Source organism: Sparus aurata, chromosome 14 (genome assembly GCF_900880675.1).
Source record: "Sparus aurata chromosome 14, fSpaAur1.1, whole genome shotgun sequence".
NCBI classification, from domain to species: Eukaryota; Metazoa; Chordata; class Actinopteri; order Spariformes; family Sparidae; genus Sparus; species Sparus aurata.
Window position 1 is genome coordinate 23,709,385 of NC_044200.1, and position 23,368 is coordinate 23,732,752.

General features: G+C 42.0%; 1 pseudogene; it reads right to left on the reverse strand.

Moving 5' to 3' along the window:
- Positions 1 to 23,368, reverse strand: part of LOC115595759 (NACHT, LRR and PYD domains-containing protein 12-like) — an 82,637-nt pseudogene that overhangs the window by 1,815 nt on the left and 57,454 nt on the right.

Consider the following 23,368-nt stretch of genomic DNA (forward strand, 5'->3'; position numbering starts at 1 on the left):
ATGATGATTGACAGCTGTTAAAAACCAGAGTCTCAGTCACACCTGAATATTTCATCTGCTTTGAAACATTACAAATATGTAAATATGGAGTCTGTTGTAAAACATGTGGAGCAAACAAAAGACAGATGGACAGATGAATATATGATGTTAAAGCTCCTACATGTTCATACACAGACTGACAGTCAAACATCAGCTGTGGTTACTGGACTTCAGCACAGCTTCTGCTCTGTACAAACACCACATGGTTACTAAATGTAATGATGCTTCTCTGAAATCAGAGCAGTGATTTGCAGGCTTCAGTCAGACTGATCTGTACGGTGGCCCTGAAGGTCAAAACACATCAACATCTCAGATTACAGAAAAGGTGGGACAGCGTTCTTGTTTGTAATTGGACAGAACCCGAGTCCCTGTCCACAGTTTGATGTTTTGTGAAATGTTGTTGTGTTTTGACCTTCAGGGCCACCGTAGACCTGAGAGCTGTGACACAGATCAGCTGATCAGTTCTTTAGTGTTTTAGAGAGATCACATGTGATGAATGAGGACGACTGTCTCTACACATCCTGTGATGCTGTCAGCTGTAATCCAGCTTTACTTCCTGTAGACATGAACACAACAACAACAGTCGTCTTCACATCAACTCAACACCAGATCACAACAAGCTTCTGGCTCGTCTGATTGGCTGACTGTTCTCTCTCTGTCTTTCTGTCCAATCATGAAGCCTGTCACCGTTCTCCTCTCACAGCTTCACTGAGGAAAACAGGAAATACTGGATCTTCACTTTGATACTGACTGTGTTCAGAACAATACTGCTGAAACCAGCGTGGACTGACTCCAACCCTCTACTGACCTCAGAGTCTCCAGTCTACAGTGTGGACTGTCCTTCAGATCAGACAGCAGCTTCACGTCTGAATCCTGCAGGTTGTTGTAGCTCAGGTCCAGCTCTCTCAGATGGGAGGGGTTGGACTTCAGAGCTGAGGCCAGAGAATCACAGCTGATCTTTGACAAACTGCAGCGCCACAATCTGAATAAAGAATAAATGATGAAGATAAAAATCAATTAATAATCCAATCAGATGTGTTCAGGTTTAAATGTGCAGCTCAACATCACTGTGTCCTAATTAAGGTGCTCCGATTGTTATCAGACGATATTGGTTCTGAATAGTTTGATGGGTGGTCTCTAAAAGGGCCAATCAGAAGAGCCGATCAGATAAACACAGGAGACAGTTTCTCTTTAATACATGCAGCATGGAGAGAAGAGCCACAGTGTTCTCTGCAGTCTTCCACATTGTCTTGACTTGTATACAGCAGAACAGTGGTTACATACTTTATGACAGGTGTTACCCATGCCTTCCCCAAGGCAGTGACCCTCTGATGTTTGACTGGACAATAAGTGTCATCCTAGCTGCCTTCTGTTATCATCCTCATATGAACTCCTCACCTGTTCTATCCCTGACACCTCCCCACACCTCAGGTGAAGGGGAATCTCCCCTCCTCTCACATCCTGACATCTTCTCTACCATACATTGATATTTGAATCCACAACTGTTTAATTCCCACCAGTTAGAATAGTGTGTAACTAAAGTGGGCCTGTAAAGACGGACTAGTGAGTAGATGAGTCTCCGTGTTCGCTGTGAGGACGTTTAATGTCCCCGACAACCTCTGTAGTCTCATTCAGACACTTGTTAGCAACCGCTAACTGTTTTTAACACATGAAGAGCTTCAGAATTAAACTGTGGGACATTTAATGATGATTTCATGTTGGAGAACAAAACGTGTAAATATGTTCAGCCTGTGGTAACCACACACCTTATTTCACACATTTAACTGAAAACACATTCAACACACTCACAGACTTTGAGACGAGGGAACAGGATGTGCTAACATGCTAACATGCTAACAGATTTCTGGTGTTAGGACTACAGACTACACCTCTCTATAGGGAGGGGAAGCCCCGCCCCTTCAGGTGGACCTCATGGGACCTGATTTCAGTCAAGAAAGTGTCTGTTTGTGGTAAATAAAGTAAAATCTCATGTAGTTTTGTGTTAAACCGCTCAGTGAAAGACTTCGTCTCACTCAACATACGTCACCAACACCAACATGGCCGCCGCCTCCACACAGAAGAAGGTGTGGTCATACTGACAGCTGCAGTTATGTGAAAGGAGAGTTGGTCAGTTCTGTGAGCTGCTGATATTCAGGACGACTCTACAAGGTTTCAGTCAGCGTTAAACCAGACGTCACTTAATGACTGTTGGCTGTGTCGTCTTTATAATCACATATTTTCACAGTCTTACATTTTATTACTTTCATGACAAACTGAGACTTTCTTGAGAAAATATTTCTTTTAAACTGTCAAACATCATATGTGAGATTCATGACACAATTCAAACCAGAGCAGAAAATTATTTGTCTAATTTTGTCTGAAATAAGGTCCCAGGTGGTCGAGCAGAGGGGGCGTGGCTTCACTTCTATATTGTGATTTAAAATCATCAAGTGAACTTGATGATTTTAAATTACATATGAGTTCAGAGGATCTTCTGTTTACAGATGAGACCATTTACAACAAAATATAAAGATTCATTTACATTTTCTACAGTTTCTTTAAGAAACACAAGTCTTTAGTGACTGCACAATAAATTACATCAAGAAACATGAAAATATGAACAAAAGGACGTTTACAAAGTTATGTTTGAACATAAATTAGCTTCAATTGTTAATTAAACATGTAAGATGTCCAACAGTAACAGAGAGTCAGTGAACTCACCTCAGAGTCTCCAGTCGACAGTTTGGACTCTGCAGAAAATCACAAAGCAGCTTCACTCCTGAATCCTGCAGGTTGTTCCAACTCAGGTCCAGCTCTCTCAGATGGGTGTAGTTGGACTTCAGAGCTGAGATCAGAGAATCACAGCTGATCTTTGACAAACTGCAGTTCCACAAACTGAATAAAGAATAAATAAAGTGAGTTTAGAAGACAATGTTCCTGCTTGAAATCATTCAGTGTTTAAACTTCTGTTCAGAGCTGAACAAGTTCAGAATATGAAGCTCCAAACACCTGAACCCAACAGGCTGCAGGTCCAAAACTGTCAGATACACAAAGTGAAACAGAGCTCTCATTAATATTAATGACAACGTGCTGCTGCTTCAATAAAGACGTAGTGACTCCACCTCTTAAACTCTGCAGCTCCACCAGAGGCTCCATCTATACAAACTCATGTTGTGCAGCCAAACAGAAACCAACAGAAACTGACTGAAGATTTGATTCTACTGTTTCAGATCAAAATCATCCTGAGTTTAAATATTTCAGTCAGTATAAACGTCACATGTCATCATAAAGGTTCTGAACAAACATGTTTGTTATCGTCTGACAGAGAAGAAAACACTGGTTTCTGTTTTTATTCACAGAAGCACGAAGGAATCAAATGATTAAGAGGTTCAGAGAGAATCAACCAGTGATGAATGTTTAATGTTATATTAGATCTGTTTTAAATATGAAGCTGAACAAGACGCTCAGAGTCAATCAGCATCAAATCTATGAGGTCAGATCCCCTTCAGACCTGATGACATGAACACTAAGATTCACAGAGTTTGAATAATGTTGTGAAAGTGTGAACAAAGGTTTCAAATACATATTAAAATGTGATTTAAACATGTGAAAACAACATGTGTGAAATAATGGTGTCACATTTATAACTGACATCAGCAGTGTAATATCTTCAATGTTGTAAAGTTTGTCTTCAGAGTTTCAGACAGTCAACACGTGCAGTGTGTTCAATCAGAGATGACATTAAATTACATCCATGTGTCTTTTGTCCAGCGTGACTTTAACATCATCAAAGCTCCTTTTTCAAAGATTCAACACTTTCTATTGACAGATTTAAATGTGAGTGGGGCCACACCTTTCTGATGTCACATTAGGACGGTCTGTGTCCAACAGTGTCTGTCACTTTAAAACCAACAATCCAACATTAACACACACCTCACTGTGTGATTGGTCACCTGAGTGGAGGTGAGAAAGGAGGCGGGGTTTGAACTTCTCTCTCAGCTCTTTGTTCATTTGTTACACAACTATTTCTGTCACTGTTCATATGAACAGCTGAGTGAAACACTATGAACGTCTTCAGCAGAGACTGTCTGAACATGTGACACGTCTTCTCCATATTTAAACCATTGTTGTGTCTCCAGCAGCTCTTCACTCCACCTTTGGCTGTTTGGAACAGCTGTGAACACTTTGAGCTCCAGATGTGTTCAGACAACACGTCGTACCACTGAGCTTCTTTCTACAAATATCCCAGCCAACAGCTCTTAAAGAAAACCAGTTGAGTGGATTTGCAAACAGAAGTGAATCCAACATCCTGCTTCTGTACGCTGCAGGCACAGTGAGCATAAGAGCCAGGTGAACTCTGTACCTGCCTCTGGTGCACAACTGACCACAGTTACTCTAAAGAATTATTTCACAGTTCCAGCACCGATCCATCTCATTCCTACTGGCTGAGGAAATGACCTGAAGGAAACTGCAGAGGAATTATGGGATTGTTCCCAAGGAATTGTGGGAATTGTAGTTGGATGTACGGACTCTAAGCAGCCTGGGACGTCATTTTAATCACACGACAGACTTCAACCAGCAAACAGAAAAGTTCTCCACCATCGATTCACCTTCAACACAAACGAGCAGCTCTGTCTCACACACATAGAAAGCTGTAATCAAAGCACAGATCTTCATCACCACTGTCATCTCCATCAACACACAGCTGACTGACTGAGAGCTTCATCCTCCATCATCTTCATCACTGATCAGACTGAGCTGTGTGTGTGTGTGTGTGTGTGTGTGTGTGTGTGTGTGTGTGTGTGTGAACGGAAGGAAATTTAAATCTTCTGTTCTAGATTTAAATGTAATAAACAGAGAAAAAACACATGAACTGACTTCAGAGTCTCCAGTCGACAGTTTGGACTCTCCAGTCCAGAACACAGACGCTTCACTGCAGAATCATTCAGGTTGTTCTGACTCAGGTCCAGATGTGTCAGATGTGAGGGGTTGGACTTCAGAGCTGAGGCGACGACTTCACAGTGAGTCTCTGAGAGTTCACAGTAAGTCAGTCTGTGAATACAGATAATAAAACATTTAAATCAGATAAAATCTGACTCTTTACTATGAAAACAGACTCTATACATTTTGCATCACAAAGCACATGAACATGAGCAGCTGTAGCTCAGCTGGTCAGCTGTTCGGCCTGAGCTGCTCAGTCAGCGATCACAAGGTTTGTAGTTTGAAACTTGAGCTCCTCGGCTCCACATGAGCCTCCAGACTTTGACCTGCCTGAGGAGATCAGCTGGGCTGAATCAGTGGCCCATTTTAAATCCCCCTCAAAACACACCTGTATAAAACGGCTTTTAACGGCTGATTCTGATGATTTCATCTTTGTTTGATTTTGGTTTGACATATTTGTGTTTGTCTGTTTTCTTCATTCTGCTGTCTTTATCTTTATATTTGTAATTGTCCCTGTAATACTTTTCTTGTGACTTTCATTGTTGTGCTGTTTTATTTGTGTCCAACAAACTGATGTGAGTGCTTTTAAAGTGCCATATAAATAAACAGAAATACATGTTCAAGTGTCCTTGAGGGAAATAATGAAGCAGAAATGACAGTTTAGGACAAAAGTGTTGAAATAAGTGAGACGTAAACGTGTCAGATGTTAGTTTACAGGCTGCTGTGATTTATATTGGTTCAGCTTCATGTTCACATGATGATCAGTGAACTGTGAAGTCACTGTAGGTTGGAACTGCACTCGTATGTATTTACCTCACTTATGTGTTTTGTGTATTTTCTCAATCTTTGATGCATTTTATTCTGTGGCTCCATCTGCTTTTCATCTCCCATTTCATTCATTTAATGCCTCCCACTGCACAAACACAAGAATTACAACTAAACATTGTGTTATTATCATTTTATGGGTAATAATTTAGTGGAATGTTTTGGAAACAAGACGACTTCATGTCATTTCTACTCTGAGCTTGGTGATGATCATTTATTCAATCAGCAGGTTTAATACTTGTTTTGGTAAACGTGTATAGTGTTGAGGTTTTATATTATTCATGTGTGTAAAGTGTTGATCTTTAATACTGAAGGCTTCAGCTTTACCTCACTTCATAATGTTTAACACATCTGGACTTACACAGCCTTTCTACAGTTCCTCACAGCTGGAATCAGTCTCTGTCGTCCCTGTTCTGATGTGTTGTACTTCTTCAGGTCCAACTCATCCAGAACCTCCTCTGACATCTGCAGCATGTAGGCCAGAGCTGAGCAGTGGAACTCAGAGAGTTCCTTCTCTGATCTGTTCTCTGACTTCAGGAACTCTTGGATCTCCTGATGGACTGAGTGGTCGTTCATCTCCGTCAGACAGTGGAAGATGTTGATGCTTCTGTCAGGAGAGATCTTATCACTGTTCATCTTCTTCAGGTTGTTGATGGCTCTCTGGATGATTTCTGGACTGTTGTCTGTCTGACCCAGCAGGCCTGCTAAGAGTCTCTGGTTGGACTTCAGAGAGAGGCCATGAAGGAAGCGAACAAACAGGTCCAGGTGGCCATTTTTACTGTACAGGGAATTCTCCATGGTGGTGCTCAAGAAGTCATCCAGGGATAAGTAACGGGCATCAACACTTCTAACAAAAAACGTAGAAAACTTGTCAAGAAAAGACTGTTTTGAGTCCCTGTGTTTGGACTCTTTTCCTGTGAAGTCCTCCACCACCTTTGTGTTCCTGTTGGTGTGACAGTGGAACATGTAGACTGCAGCCAGAAACTCCTGAACGCTCAGATGAACAAAGCAGTAGACTGTTTTCTGGAAGATCACACTCTCTCTTCTGAAGATCTCTGTACAAACTCCTGAGTACACCGAGGCCTCTGTGACATTAAGACCACAGCGCTCCAGGTCTTCTTGGTAGAACATGATGTCTCCTGTCTCCAGATGTTCAAACGCCAGCCTCCCCAGCTTCAGAAGAACTTCCCTGTCAGCCTCCGTCAGCTCCTGTGGACTCGTCTCACGTCCCTCATGGTACTTCTGCTTCTTCCTCTTTGTCTGAACCAGCAGGAAGTGTGAGTACATGTCAGTCAGGGTCTTGGGCAGCTCTCCTCTCTGGTCTGTAGTCAACATGTGGTCCAGAACTGTAGCAGTGATCCAGCAGAAGACTGGGATCAGACACATGATGTGGAGGCTCCTGGAGGTCTTGATGTGTGAGATGATTCTGCTGGACAGATCTTCATCTCTGAACCTCCTCCTGAAGTACTCCTCCTTCTGGACGTCAGTGAAGCCTCGTACTTCTGTTACCCTGTCCACACATGAAGGAGGGATCTGATTGGCTGCTGCAGGTCTGGAAGTGATCCAGACGAGAGCCGAGGGAAGCAGCTTCCCCTGGATGAGGTTTGTCAGCAGCACGCTGACTGATGACTTCTGTGTGACATCAGACACGACCTCATGGTTGTTGAAATCCAGTGAAAGTCTGCTTTCATCCAGGCCGTCAAAGATGAAGAGAAGTTTACAGACAGCGAGCTTCTCTGCTGTCACCTTCTGTAATGTTGGATGGAAAACATGGAGCAGCCTGAGAAGACTGTACTGCTCATCTCTGATCAGGTTCAGCTCCCTGAACGACAGCAGAACCAGCAGACTGACATCTTGGTTTTCGGAGCCCTCTGCCCAGTCCAGAGTGAACTTCAGCACCGAGAAGGTTTTTCCAACTCCAGCGACGCCGTTGGTCAGAACCACTCTGATGCGTCTCTGTTGGTCAGGTGAGGCTTTAAAGATGTGGCAGCACCTGATTGGAGTTTCACTGAAGGTGTTCTTCTTGGAAGCTGTCTCAAGCTGCCTCACCTCATGTTGGGTATTAACCTCTTCACTCTGTCCCTCTGTGATGTAGAGCTCAGTGTAGATCCTGCTGAGGAGGGTTCCACTTCCTGTTCCATCACTTCCTGTTCCATCACTTCCTGTTCCATCACTTCCTGTTCCATCACTTCCTGTTCCATCACTTCCTTCAGTCACACGTTCACATCTCCTCCTCAGACTGATCTTATGTTCATCTAAAACCTCCTGCAGACCAACATTCACTGAAAAGAGAAAAATGTTGGAGAGAATTTGACAATCTGGGATTATTTTCATGATCAATAACAATCCATCAGTATCAGAATATATAAAGTTTGAGTCTCTTCGGGTCTTTTCATTGACTTTGTGTGTAATCTAGACAATCTAGTAATTTGTCCTGGTGTTTGGTCTGAATGCCTCCGAAGTCTCTAAATAAATGTAATGACATGTAGAAGCTGAGATGTTTAAAGCAACATGATGTAACTTTTGGAGGTTAAAGCAGCAGCTTCAGAGTCGTGTTGATGGTCAGGTGTGTTGTAACAGGTGAACGGTGTCTCTGTCACTTGTAGGATCACAGCCTCACATACGTGTTCACTTCAACACGTAACATTGTGATGATGTCATGAGTTGTGTTTGTAGTCAGCACCTATATTACGTCTGACAAACTGTTACACACCTGGGATTTGTTTTTACTACAGTGGTGTTGCACTCAGAAACTGTGGAGGGCGCCAAATCACACAACATGAGAATTTCTCCATAATGTGGCTTTAACATGTTGAGATGTTCAGTGTGACTTGGTACAGTTTGTCTCTGACTGTCTGTCCACAGTCCAGCTGTTGTTCTGGGTCTTACCTCCACACTGGGGACAGGAGGAGTCTCCTGGTGAAGCAGACTGGTCCCAGTATGAGGTGATGCAGCGTCTGCAGAACCAGTGTCCACAGCTGGTAGAGACCGGATCCTTCAGGACGTCCTGACACCAAACACAGCAGGTGGGCTGCTTCTTCACAGAGACATGACTCCTCTTCCTCTCTCTGTGAACACATTTCTTTAGGACTACAATGATTTGATGATTGTTGTTAAAAACATCCAGATTTGGTCGACACTGTTGAGAAGCTCAGACGCTCACAGAGAAAAGTCAAAGTGTCGATACTTTTCATCTTGAATTCAGCATTTAGTGTGTCATGAAAATGATGTGTGAAGATTATCTCTCAGAACAAAACGTGTCAGTATCAGAAACTCGTGTTTGTCACAGAGATTATTTTCTGCAATAATCCAAAATCCAAGTCAAAAATGTGACAGGCTGTTTGTGGAGGGAGCCAGAGCGATGCTAACTTCAGGGTTAGCCTACAAACATACGTCATGGTTCCACCATCTATTTCATCCTGCTGAGATTTGTTAGTGTCCTCCAGGATCTGACTGAGTTCAGACATGTTAGTGTTCAGGAGACTTTCAAAGACTTTATGTTAGTGTTTCTTCAGTCCTGGAGCCTGATGTTACTCTACAGCAAAACATTACCAGCAAACACTGAATGAGTCGTCTCAGTGCTCTTACTTTGTGTCTGATGGTCCAGGTTCACTACTGAAGTCTGGAGCTTCACCTTTGGACCAGTCACTCTTCATAGACGGACAGATGGATCCTGGAGGTTCTGCTCTCTGTCTGCTGGACTGAACTCTGCAAACACCAACATGTTTTTATTCACATCACATGAATCCTTCATCAATAAAGTGATTTAAGAAGCTCTACATACACAAACTGCTGCTGCTGTCCATAAAAAGGAGGTTTAAAAGTTTCTGTTTGTCCTCTTAGATCAGATTACAGATTTATAGCAGACACACAGAGGAACATGAGGCGGGAAAAGTCTCAACTATGGACACAAAAGACTTTTTAGTGGAAATCTGAATACATGAGCACAAAATCAACTAAACAAACATCATCATCACTGAAACATGAGTCATATAAATGAGTTAGTATCAGTCGTCTTACTTTGTGTCTGATGGTCCAGGTTCAGTACTGAAGGCTGGAGGATAATCTTTGGACCGGTCACTCTTCATAGACGGACAGATGGATCCTGGAGGTTCTGCTCGGTCCAACTCTTCCTCCACACAAACACTCATCTTCAGGTCTGAGAGGTGAAACATGAACTGTGAGCTCAGAACACAAGAATCAATAAAACAGAGAGGACCGGATCTTAATCAACAAGTCCAACAGGACTTTAAACTTTTCTGGCCTAATGGGAGCACCATCGTGCCCCAACACACCTATGTACACCTCCCAAAGGACATCTTAACATTAACTGTGACATTTCTAATTCTACAATTCCATTTTATCCAGTTATCTTCCTTCCCTCATTTGTCTTTTCATAACTGAATCACTGAGTAAATACAACTTTAAATTGTGCCAGTGGACTGAGTTTAATCAGGCAGGTTTTCTCATGTTTCTCACAATACACGACAAGCAGGGTCATTTTAAGTTACATGACCACTTGGAATTTTTTACCATCTAAATTCCTCTGGATGATGTATTGTACTTGGCTCTCTGCCAGTATCTCCACCTGGGCACACTGCATGAAGATGCAGAATGGGAATTGGATGATTAATCTTAGTGAGTGTGATGGACAGGACAGCAACACACAAAATAATGTTGTCAGGACTGAAGTCCACAAAAGAAAAGTAAGGGGCAAAAGTGAGCTGAAGTCCAAGACAAGAGCAAGATGAACCAGATAAGGCAGAGCAAAGACCAGGAAGAGAAACTCTGATTGAATACTCTTTGGCACGGCCAACATTCATGTATGCAGCTGAACAGGTTTAGGCTGAACACCATCATGAGTCACTGCATATTTGTCTGATAGAGGACGTAAATAAATCTACAAGACCGGATTTAATCTCATCTCATCTCATCTCATCTCTCAGAGAGAAAACTGCAGGGCCTCTTCCTGGTCTGATGTAAAGTTTCCATCAACTGGTTTGTAGATTGTGATTATGGATTATTAACAACTTTAACAGGATTTTTATCCATTTAACGATGCTAACGCTACAGCACAGCGAGCTAGGACACCAGTCACACTTTCATAACAGAGACACAGACGTTTGAGTTAAATTGACGTGACTGAATCAAGTCGGAGGGGTAAATCATTAATTCACTGATGTCTACATGCTAACACCGATTTATTTATAGGCCAGTTTTATATGGGTATCAGCGTATATATTGCCTGATATGAACACCTTATATTTAAAAACTACAAATACAGAATGGAGAAAGTCTCTCCAGCAGGGTGCGTTTCAATGGGGAATAAACCAGCTGGTGTCAGGAAATGTAACAGCTTCCTCACTAATGGTTAAACTATAAACCAGCACAAAAATAAAATGACCAACATAACATCAGCCACCATGTTCTGAACAGACACACTAAAGACACTCACAAAAAGTAACATTTAGTTTTAGAACATTAAGAGCAAACTTACTATAAATATTAAAACTGTCAGAAAAAACTCCTCTCTGAAAAAACTTGAATATTACTGAAAATAAACATGTTGCATCTGCTACAGGTTTATTTGCAGTAATATTCAAGTTTCCCGACTCTGTTGATCTGGTCATTTTTCGTTTTTTATACAATCTGGAATCTTCACAGGGTGTTTTATTTTGAAAACTGACTGGATGCTCGATGCCGCTACTAGTGGATGGAGAGTGATGGCAGGTTAACAATGGGGATGCTTTTTGGTCATTTTGCTGACAAGGGGGACGGCATCACCCCTCATATCGCCTACTTTTTATAGAACTCTTATTTACACACACACACACACACACACACACACACACACACACACACACACACACACACACACACCCCTCTGGGCTCCTGGTCTTTAGTTCCAGTAGTTTTATTGTGTATTATTCAGCCTATCAGGACTTTGTGTCCACAGAAGAATCAAAGTGTTGACTTTATTCTAACATGTGTTTCCTCTACAGTCCACAGAGACTAAACTGACTCACACTCTCACAGTAACATCACAAACACCTTGTTTTAACACTCACCTGCCTCACACTTTAGTCTTCCTCCTCCGTCTTCTTCTGTCTGTTCTGCTCTCAACATGGAGTCTGACGGACTGAACACTTTCACTTTCAGCCTCTCAGGTGACACTGAGCTGCTCCTCCCCTCTGAGTTTACCTGTGTGTGTGTGTGTGTGTGTGTGTGTGTGTGTGTGTGTGTGTGTGTGTGTCAGAGAGAGAGAGAGAGAGAGAGAGAGAGATTGGGACACACAAACACACAGTTTGCATTCATTAAAATAACTGAGTGGTTTAAAGGTCTGTGGTGATCAGAGAGCTGTGCTGTCCTACTACAAGTGAATGCATCAGTGAGGACCCTACAAGCTGCTGTTAACTGCTGTCTGCAGTTCATTCAGGAGCAGGTTTGTGGAGTAATGGAGTACATGTAAAAGATTACATCATTAGGATACAGATAAAACAGGGGAAACAGATACTGTAATCTGTAATCTGTATGAAGAAGCAGCTGCAGGAGGATGAAAAAAATAAAACATCTAACTGTTAATTAGCCTCATTAAGCACTTTATATCATGCAGGTAAGTAGTCTAGGAAGTGCTGAATTCAGCAGTATATGAATCTTTGACAATTTATGGAAACAATGTTTTTTTCTTTCTTTTTTCTCAGGACCTTGACCTCCTGCAGGACCAGGAGGACCAGGACTCCCACCCCTCCAACCCTGACAGCCAACCACAGCTCAGCCCACCTGTGACAGCAGCACCTGATGGACAGGACAGCAACACACAAAATGATGTTGTCAGGACTGAAGTCCACAAAAGAAAAGTAAGGGGCAAAAGTGAGCTGAAGTCCAAGACAAGAGCAAGATGAAGCAGATAAGGCAGAGCAAAGACCAGGAAGAGAAACTCTGATTGAATACTCTTTGGCACGGCCATCATTCATGTATGCAGCTGAACAGGTTTAGGCTGAACACCATCATGAGTCACTGCATATTTGTCTGATAGATGACGCAAATAAACCTACAAGACCGGATTTAATCTCATCTCATCTCATCTCATCTCTCAGAGAGAAAACTGCAGGGCCTCTTCCTGGTCTGATGTAAATTTTCCATCAACTGGTTTGTAGATTGTGATTACTGATTATTAACAACTTTAACAGCATCTTCATCCATTTAACGATGCTAACGCTACAGCACAGCAAGCTAGAACACCAGTCACGCTTTCATAACAGAGACACAGACGTTTGAGTTAAATTGACGTGACTGAGTCTAGTTGGAGGGGTAAACCATTAATTCTCTGATGTCTACATGCTAACACCGATTTATTTGTTGGCCAAATTTATAAAATTTTAATTTAAAAACTACAAATACAGAATGGAGAAAGTCTGTCCAGCAGGGTGTGTTTCAATGGGGAATAAACCAGCTGGTGTCAGGAAATGTAACAGCTACCTCACTAATGGTTAAACTATAAACCAGCACAAAAATAAAATGACCAACATAACATCAGCTACCATGTTCTGAACAGACACACTAAAAACACTCACAAAAAGTAACATTTAGTTTTAGAACATTAATAGCAAACTTACTATAAATATTAAAACTGTCAGAAAAAACTCATCTCTGAAAGAACTTGAACATTACTGAAAATAAACATGTTGCGTCTGCTACAGGTTTTATTCCTCCACACAGCATCAAACCATGAATGTATAAAGAGAACAAGATTCATGGTGGGAACGTTTCAGAAGCCTTTTGCCTGCCCGACTCTGTTGATCTGGTCATTTTTCATTTTTATACAATCTGGAATCTGCACAGGGTGTTTTATTTTGAAAACTGACTGGATGCTCGATGCCGCTACTAGTGGATGGAGAGTGATGGCAGGTTAACAATGGGGATGCTTTTTGGTCATTTTGCTGACAAGGGGGACGGCATCACCCCTCATATCGCCTACTTTTTATAGAACACACACACACACACACACACACACACACACACACACACACACACACACACACACACCTCTGGGCTCCTGCTCTTTAGTTCCAGTAGTTTGAATGTGTATTATTCAGCCTATCAGGACTTTGTGTCCACAGAAGAATCAAAGTGTTGACTTTATTCTAACATGTGTTTCCTCTACAGTCCACAGAGACTAAACTGACTCACACTCTCACAGTAACATCACAAACACCTTGTTTTAACACTCACCTGCCTCACACTTTAGTCTTCCTCCTCCGTCTTCTTCTGTCTGTTCTGCTCTCAACATGGAGTCTGACGGACTGAACACTTTCACTTCCAGCCTCTCAGGTGACACTGAGCTGCTCCTCCCCTCTGAGTTTGTGTGTGTGTGTGTGTGTGTGTGAGAGAGAGAGAGAGAGAGAGAGAGAGAGAGAGAGAGAGAGAGTGCTGAGTGCAGACCCAGGACCTCCTGCGGGACCTCGACCAGCTGCAGACCCAGGACCTCCAGCGGGACCTCGACCTGCTGCAGACCCAGGACCTCCAGCGGGACCTCGACCTGCTGCAGACCCAGGACCTCCAGCGGGACCTCGACCTGCTGCAGACCCAGGACCCCCAGCGGGACCTCGACCTGCTGCAGACCCAGGACCTCCAGCAGGACCTCGACCTGCTGCAGACCCAGGACCTCCTGCGGGACCTCGACCTGCTGCAGACCCAGGACCTCCTGCGGGACCTCGACCTGCTGCAGACCCAGGACCTCCAGCGGGACCTCGACCTGCTGCAGACCCAGGACCTCCTGCAGGACCTCGACCTGCTGCAGACCCAGGACCTCCAGCAGAACCAGGAGGACCAGGACTTTGTTTTGTCTCGGGGGTCTCACACCACTTGTTCCTCTGTCTCCTCAGTGAAGCCCCACCCCTCCAACCCTGACAGCCAACCTGTGACAGCAGCACCTGATGGACAGCAGCCCTCAGCCAATCAGGTGAGCCGAAATATAGTTATAAATCAAGACAGTACCTCCACCACAGGTGTGTCTCTCTGTAAAATATACATTGATTAAAAATATCAGCTGAAGAACAAAACCTGCCAGATCTTATACATGTAGATCAAAACGGGTTTATCAGAAGCAGGCAGGCATTTCACAATCTGAGAAGTTAGCTTAACATTTTACATTTTGAAGAGCTGTGTCCAATGCGGCCATTCTATCCCTGCATGCTGAGAAGGCTTTTGACAGGGTGGAGTGGCCGTATCTGTTTGAATTACTCCCAAGATTTGGCCTTGGAGAAATTATAATTAAATGGATAAAACTGTTATACAGTAGCCGCAGCGCAGAGGTTCTGACTAATACCATTACTTCAGAACCCTTTAGCCTATCCAGGGGAACACGTCAGGGGAGCCCGCTATCACCCCTCCTGTTGACAATCAGATCCCACCCCCTAACTGTCCCTGCTGTTCTTCTTCGTCTGTCTGCGACTCTTCAGCTGTTGGAACGTGAGTTTCCCTGTTGAAGGAATAATAAAGTGTTATCTTCTCTTTTCTGATGTAACTGTGAGAGTGTGAGTCAGTTTAGTCTCTGTGGACTGTCGAGGAAACACATGTTACACAGCAAATTTGTGTTAATTGAACTCCCAGGGAGTTAAATTCAAAACTTTGAAAGTGTCTATATTGGTCGACTCTAGATCGAGTTAAAAAAAACCTTTTGAAAGTGTAAACAGTTAACACTGTGATGAATTTACCTAATACTAGTGTGTAGTGTCAAAAGTTAACACTATAATTGTGTTTTATTTTAACACTGAATAAGGTTCAGATTTCATTTTAAAAATACAATTGGGAGTCAATTAATAATCACCAATTTCACTTCCAAAAACAAAACATGCCACTTGAATTTACAAAGAAAACCACACCAAGTTCCAGTTCATGATACATATATATGAATATATATAATGTATGTTTTTTCACACATCTCATTAGAAAACTGTTTGTCATACGGTCTGTAATAAATCAACTCCTTAATTGGAAAAACAGAAAATGAATCTGCTCTCTCATCGACACAGTATGCACTGAAACAATCATCAAAATAAAGAGCGTCCACTCTACAATTTCCTGTTTTTCCTCAAAGAACTTCTGTCGTTTGACTCTTGTGTTCAAGGTTGAGAGAGAATTTTCTAGTTGATCAAAACACTTTTCCACCTTCTTTTCCAAATCTGTGCGTTGACTCTCTGAAGTACAGCTGAGAACTGCCTCTCTCACTTTGACCTACAAGTTCCTCCATGGAGCCCACCATTGCTTGGACTGTGTGTACAACAGCAGCACATGTTTAACACATGATTGTTGTCAACAGAGAGCTGGTAGTTATTGGAGAGTCTGTACTGACTGCCTGTAAAGTTGAGTGTCCACATTGTCAGCAGTATTAGTCAAAGCATCGTCTCTATGGAAATGAACAAGATGCTTCTTGAAATCTGAATAAGTGCAAAATGATAAACAACATCCCGGCTGTCCACATTTCAAACGTGATGTCTTTCCAGGATTTACACCGTGGTGGAGTCTGAAATGCTGACAAAGCAATGCAGAACTGTTGTGGTGTGCTTTACAGACATAACAAAGAAACATATTTGCATCCAAGGATATTAATCACCTCAAGCGTTGTGCCAAAATCTTGCTCTCAGCTCCTTGACTCTGGCACTTCCCACATCAGTGTTAAAAACTGTGGTTTGGATGAACGTATAGAAGTTGTAGAGGGATTCATGGTAGCTGACACTGAAGATGAAGTGTGCTTTGAAGAGCTCATCAAAAGCTGCCGAGGATGTCTGTGCCTTACAAGGGATGGCCTTGTGATCAGTGATGACATCGTATCTTTGGATGCTGTTCTTCTCCTCACCAACACACAGGAGGAAGGGCTGTCCCGGCTCCACACCAGCAAGGAAGGTTTCAACACTGACTCCCATCTTTAACAAAATGTAAAGAAGAATCATGAGAAGATCAGGAAATCATTCAAATGACTAACTAAGACAATAAACAAATGTGCTTCAACACAAGCAGTAGGATCATGAGAATAACTGCATAGGTACATTACTATTTGCATACCTGTATAAATCTCACAACATGGTCAGCAGCTTGACAGGAGCTGATTTTAGCGCTCTTCTTGTGGCCTTTGGAGGTTACGGAGGAAGCAGTTGAACCAACAGTAGAATGCTCGACAGGTCAGTGTCCCAGCCTCGGGGAAAAACAGGAGACATATCAGACACATTCACATCATAAGTAATTGAGATATTTTAAAGAGAAGAATGAGCCGAGCTGACCAGACCCACCTGAGTCGTGCTGCACAGACAGGAGGTCTTCAATGTGCTCGTTAGAAGTCCGTGTTTTGCAGTCTGTCAGGATCCGAGGCTTGAAAAAAGTCGGCCATTTTACCAAAAATCTGCCCGACACTTCCTCTCCAAACATCATGGTGAAGTCTTGCTCAATCTACAGAAGAACACACATTTTTATACTTATGCAACTCAAAAGTGTATAACTGGAGTGACAGTTCACTTAATAAAAAGAAGTTTCCTTTCTTACCAAGCCAGTGATGTCGAGGAATCGTGGGAAGACATCAAAGACTGTCGAGGAGCTCTGCTGATCCTGAACCAGTGTTTGGCGGTACTGAAATGTGGCCCTCATCTTCTCTTTGACTGCAGATTCATCAGTTGAATGTTTCAGTAAGGATACTGCTTCATGACAGTGCTCACCAAGCAGCTGCTTATCACTGCAGAGAACCTCCCTCTTTCTCTTTGGACTGTCTTGATAGGTTGTGCTGCTGGAGGATCTCCGGGACTGAACAGTCTTTATCCTCCAGGCCAAGTAGCCAGATCCACTCTGTGGGTCATAGAAGTGTCCCTGTAATATTAAAAACAACACCTTTTAGGGTGAGTTCAAAACATATTACTACTCCATAAACTGACATACAAGCTTTTCATTTACAGACGTACATATCCATTGTCTGAGTCTGGATCTCTGAGGCTGGAAATAGAGAGATGATGCCCAAAGCATCTTTACTTCCCACAGAGACGGTGGGCTCGTCCTGAAAGATACACATGACATTACTGCTACAATTCCTTCACTGTTTAAAAGATACACATGTTACTGATGTTAGCTTCAGTCAGTTTAAGTCTCTCTCAAATTGTTAGTTTTTGTAAAATGTTTTTGCCACTTAATTTTTATTTCTGTCATAAGAGAAATTAAATATTAAATTGCTGTACTAATATGTAATGTCCTAAAATGAGTGTGCCCTTTAAAAATAAAATCTATATGAAGTAAAGTACAAATATGAACATTGAAGTCTTACCCATGAATTTCAACCATGTCGGCCACAAGAAGGTTTACCAACTGTCTCCTTGTGCTTTCTGTCAATGTTGTCATTTTATCATATTCATCCAAAATAATCTGTCCACCCAGTTTAACCTGGAGAGCATCTCTCACCATCTAAAAGATAAAGAATCAGAAAGTTAGCAATGATATCATCATCATCATCATCATCATCATCATCATGTCCAACAACAAAACCACAGTTTAACTGCATAATATCTTTGTGTGTGATATTTGATGACTTACTTCATTCGTTACAAAAAGCTGCACACCTCTTTTGCAGCTTCCCGTTCAGCGTGGGTTCTCTTCCCTCCGTTTGTCTGAACAATCACTGTTGCATCTGATGAATCCGAGGATACGAGCAGCTGACAGAGATGATTGTCTGACATGGGCGACTCCAACGAAGTCTATGATACATCATGTTGAAGCACGTTTTAAAAAATATATACACAAAGTGAGAAAATAATGAGTTCTCCACAAAACTCATTACTGCCGATCCACTCCTTCCCTAACAAGGCTGAGTCTCACCTGTTCTTCTCAGTTGTCACTCTAACTGTTCGGTTCCCTGCTTGCAAAAGCTCCTCAAACATCTGCATCCACTTCTGTCCCTGATTCATCTGTCAGGTGCAGCTCAGTCTCAAGTGGAAGATCGAGCTTTTAATGACTCATACAAATATTACATTTAGATAAATGGAAAAATTACAATAAGAACATTACCAGAAATGTGCTAATCTTGTTTTTCAACATTTTAGGTCAACTTCTAAAAGTACTTTTTGATTTCTTCACAGGACACAAACACAACTCCATAATATAAGACATTTAAACATCACATACATTTACACAAACATTCTGGGCTGTATGAAAAGTGATGACAACCTTTCTGAAGAAATGTGATGAAGTCATCAAAGCATCTTCAGTCTCAGCCACTTTGACATACTTCTGTGTTTTTACATACACTGAACATTTATTGCACAAGTTCACATTCAGATTTGCACAGATTCACATTGTGTCCACAACTTCACATTGTCTGATGCAGGTACACAAATATGTTTTGCACCAAATATACTCCAACAACAGGAGCAAAAACGTGAGTGTGTCAGTTTTTTAATCAGTGACTCGTAAAATAGGATTTGTGCTTCTGTGATTAAGAACTTGTGAATGTGTGAGTGTTGTGTTGTATTTGTGGAGAGAAAGAAAATCTACAAGTACACAACTCAGAGTCTGTGACCTCACATTTACTGATACACATACACAATCACTGTACACAACTACACATTCCACTGTTACAAGTGCTCAAACTTTTGCACCAATAATAACTTCATAGATTACCGTAAATGTTAGTGCATTCGCGCACTGGAAAAAAAGGTGCGTCTGATTTGACCAAGCTAACATGAACCACGGCTGTCTGGACCGCAGTACAGAGATGTAGGTGTATTTTTGCAGAGGTTCGTCACATGTCGCGTCGCCAGGTGTGAAATAACCTGCTCGGCTGTTGTGACTCCACCTCTGTCCTCCGCTGACGTCAACCAGGACAGGTACTTAAACGCACCATGAGAACCGTGGAGACTCAACCCAGCCTGCCGCTCACCTGAGGAGGAGGAAGCTGCGTCACTTGTGTTTTCTCTCTAGAATAAAAGCATGAAACACACCTGGAGGAGGTTATAAAGTGTTAGATGGACTCGTAGTGAGAGCTGAGCAGTGTCTCTTCATGTGTCAGTCAAATAAAGCTTCTGAGCTTTTTGTGTTTTGGCTGCGAAGCCTTTAAAGCTCCTCCATCTCCCGCTGTGTGAGGCGCTGCTGCGGGACTTTTCCTTCTGTTTTCTCTCCTAAATCCTTTAAAACACATCAGAAGCCACTTAAAAGAGTTCAACAGTGAGACGAGATGTTCCTTCAGACACACCATGTAAAAACTCTCCACTCATGTGAATATTTCCTCATGAATCATTTGGATTTCTGCAAACACACTCGGGTTGGTACAACCGCCACTGGCTCAGTCAGTTCCCCAAACTTCCTGACACAGGCTGTGTCCTTTATACCACCGTTGTTTCCTGTTCATATATATTATAATCAGACTTTGATCAGAGTTATTATAATGAGAAATGTGTCAGAGAGAGATTCATCACTGCAGCTCCTCCACAGACTGACACACACAGCTCATTAAACTCATCTTGTCCGTGGACTTTTCTACAACACCAAGAAACTCTAATTCAAACAGGGTTTATAAAACACACCCAGCTGGGCCGAGGCTCAGGAAGCACCAATGAGCTTCATCCACTCAAATAACATGTGAACTGCACATGGAGGCTTTCTGCTGATATAAAGACACTCTGTAGTTTTAAAGAAGACACAAGAAGAGTTTTTCTGCCTGAACAAACTGAAGAATCAAACTCTCTTTGTGTTCATGACTGAACAAACTGAATCAACAAACTGACCTTAAAGGACCACACAGTTTATACTGCTTCACTGTGTTTACATGTGCAGACCCTGCCACCTTTCTAGCTTCACACGGTGTTCTGGGATCTTATTTTCCTCTGAGAGCAGCTCGTTTATTCACTGATGGAGAAAATATGTATTTCTGAGTTTGTTATTAACTCATTAATAATCAGTGAGTTTGTGTTTCTTCTCTAAAACTACATATTGCCCCTTTAAAGTACTTTAAGTCACATTTTCACATAAAAATTGGCCCAACGTATGTAGACGTGTCCCTGAAACAATGAGTCAGTTAATCACAGTCACTTTACAGACGATGAACCAGCAACTATATTAATCTTTATTATAAAAACATTTCATGGTTTTCAGCTCCACAGATGTGAAGATTTGCTGCTTCACCTTTTAGTCACAGGACACATTTTTTCTGCTCCGAGTTCTTTTATTTTGTAGACTTTAAGAACATTTCCTGATTAAACTGACAGACTTTCACTGAGGCAACATTTTCAGTGCCGGACTTTAACTTTGAAGAGGATCCTTTTTTCTCTTACAGAGCTGTATCAGTACTTTTACTGGAGTAAAGGATCTGAATACTTCCTCCATCACTGACAGCCGGCATATCTGTGATGCTGTTAACACACTCAGTTATGAGATACAACTAAATTAATGCAGTTTAACTTATAAAGTTGTTAATGGAGTGGTGTAGTAACGAGTCCTAAAACCTGGAAGTCAGTTTGTGTTTTTGCACATCTGCTTCCCTCGTCTCAAAGTTGATGAGTTGTTGAGTTGGTTTTCAGTTTAAAGCCTGAAATAAGGTGTGTGGTTACCACAGGCTGAAGATATCTACACGTTCTGCTCTACCACATAAAATACATCAGCAAATGTCCCACAGTTTAACTATAAAGCGCTCACGTGTCTTAAAAACACACCATCACCTCCAGTAAACTTGTGGATTTCTCTGGTTTGAACATTGTTGTGATGTAAGAACACAACTCAACAACATACAGAACAAAGGTCGAGTCGTTTTTACACATTTTAATGCAGAAATGTTACATATTACATCTTTAAATCAAGTTGAACTCATTTATGATTCCATTTAATCTGATAGCAAATGCAGTCAGAGAGAAATCCTTCACATCATGGTTCAGTTAAACCTCAGTGAGGCGACACAATGGAAACGGTGACATCTGCTGGCAGAAAGCAGCTCCAGAACATGAACGCTGGTGATAAGAACGGCTTCAACACTGACCTCAGAGGGAAAAAGCTCCACAGGTTGACTTCATGTGTGTGTTGATCACGTGATGTGTAAACCAGCAGGGTCGCACGTTAAACTGGAGTTCACTGATGCTGCAGGAAATATGATGATCAAACTGGTGTCACGTCTAAAACGTTCCCCTCAAGTTCAACGTCAGGCTGCACAAGTGACACACAGATACTGAGCTGTAACTTAATGTGTGAAAATAGTTCATTACAAATATATTTAAAGTATAAACATGTTGTAGTTGTAAATGTGAGTTTGGACTGGATGGATTTGTTTGTGTTGTTGTTAAATCCAGGGGGCAGTAGGGAGGGCAGTTAGTGGCCCCAACACATGGAGCTGGATGGTGGACTTGGTGACAGTGGAGCTGATCTCAGAGCAGTTCAGACTGCAGCACTGACAGTCATCTCCACTTGTTGTGATTGGTCCGTCAGTCACTGCTGCATGAAGCTCTCCTCTCCACTCCACCTCCCAGTAACACGGCCCAGTCAGAGCCTCTCCACCCACCAGCTGATGGTGCTGCTTCAACCTCTCTGGATCATCAGGACACAGCTGATCCTCTCAACACCTCCACCTTTCATGGCCTCCACCTGATGAGAGAATGAGAGAGAGCAGAAGTGATACATGAGTGTTTCCAGAGACTCCCTCCATCAGCTGTCAGTCAGTGATATAAAGACCAGCAGGACTTCAGTCCTGTTCAGACCACAAGTGGAGCGGCTGTGTAGCGTAGCCAGCTTCCTTTCAGCTTCATGTTAACGTGTTGGAGTGAAGCTCACAGGTTTACTCTGCAGGTTTCACTCAAGTACACAGTGAACTAAACTAATGAGAGTCCCTGAACGCATCATGGCTGCAGAAACACTTTAATGATGATTGACAGCTGTTAAAAACCAGAGTCTCAGTCACACCTGAATATTTCATCTGCTTTGAAACATTACAAATATGTAAATATGGAGTCTGTTGTAAAACATGTGGAGCAAACAAAAGACAGATGGACAGATGAATATATGATGTTAAAGCTCCTACATGTTCATACACAGACTGACAGTCAAACATCAGCTGTGGTTACTGGACTTCAGCACAGCTTCTGCTCTGTACAAACACCACATGGTTACTAAATGTAATGATGCTTCTCTGAAATCAGAGCAGTGATTTGCAGGCTTCAGTCAGACTGATCTGTACGGTGACCCTGAAGGTCAAAACATATGTAAGCGATTGCATTTTCATTTTCTTCTTCAAGACTGCTTATTATGTAACTTAATTCAAATGATAAGGAAAAGGACATTTAAGATATAATTTTCAAAAGATGGCCCAGCAAATAGGTTCCAAAATTCAATTTGAAATGTCAAATTTGAAAATTAAAATGCATTAGCCGAAATGCTTTCTCATTTCAAAGTCAGAGCTGCATTTTTGACTCATAAATAAAAATCATAAATAAAATTAGTAATAAATCATCCAAATTGTATTTTCATTTTCTTCTTCAAAACTGCTCATTTTTTTTACACAAAGACAAAGAAAACTGCTTTTTCGTTTTGAAGCCCTCCCCCCCGCAAAAAA